This window comes from Myotis davidii, unplaced genomic scaffold, assembly GCF_000327345.1.
Source record: "Myotis davidii unplaced genomic scaffold, ASM32734v1 scaffold681, whole genome shotgun sequence".
In the NCBI taxonomy this organism is placed as follows: Eukaryota; Metazoa; Chordata; class Mammalia; order Chiroptera; family Vespertilionidae; genus Myotis; species Myotis davidii.
Window position 1 is genome coordinate 1008348 of NW_006291551.1, and position 306 is coordinate 1008653.

The following is a 306-nucleotide window of genomic DNA, read 5'->3' on the forward strand; positions in this document are numbered from 1 at the left end:
AACACAAGCTGGGGACGGGGATTTGGGCACCCTCCTCGTCGTCCCGCACGGAAAAACTGGCACACTGATGTCGCCTGAGAACTCCAAGACCCATCTAAGGTTTCGGGTGCGGCGCCCGCCTCCGCTGTTTCCTTCCTTTCGCTCCGCACTTTCCCCTCTGAGCCAACTTTCCACCAGCGTCGTGGAAACTGGGGACGGGGGGAGGAGGATGCCCCTCTGCGCATCCCCCCACGACTTCCGTGAAAAATTCCCCCTCCAGGCCTCCCAGTCCTGAGGCCTCGGGGGTGGTCGGGCAGCACAGCCTGG